The sequence below is a fragment of the Tigriopus californicus genome, chromosome 6 (genome assembly GCF_007210705.1).
Source record: "Tigriopus californicus strain San Diego chromosome 6, Tcal_SD_v2.1, whole genome shotgun sequence".
NCBI lineage: Eukaryota > Metazoa > Arthropoda > Copepoda > Harpacticoida > Harpacticidae > Tigriopus > Tigriopus californicus.
Genome location: NC_081445.1, coordinates 10,047,814 through 10,048,295, shown reverse-complemented (window position 1 = coordinate 10,048,295; position 482 = coordinate 10,047,814).

Below are 482 nucleotides of genomic sequence, written 5' to 3'. Positions count from 1 at the left end.
CGACATCTCTTTGGGATCGCCCCGAATTTGGGTACCTTCCGTGTTACGCCGGCAAGTGTTTGAAGTGATCCATGGGACATCTCTCCCTGGAACCCGTGCCTGTAAGCGTTTACTCTCGAAATTCTACGTGTGGCATGGCTTGAATAGGGATGTCGCCCTGTGGGTACGGGAGTGTTTGCCGTGCCAAAAAGCCAAAGTGTCAAGACACATTCGAACCGTGCCAGATAAAATTGACATCCCTTCGGAGCGGTTTCGCACAGTTCACGTGGACATCGTGGGTCCTCTAGACGTCTCAAGTGGTGCCCGATATCTCCTTACGGTGATTGCTCGATTTTCGAGAGGCCTTCCCGTTGAATAAGATCAGTGCCAAAGCTTGTGCCTGGGCCCTTCTTTCAGGTTGGGTGGCCAGATTTGGGCTGCCTGAGTTAATAGTGTCCGACAGAGGTGCCCAGTTTACGTCAACTCTTTGGCACCATTTATCC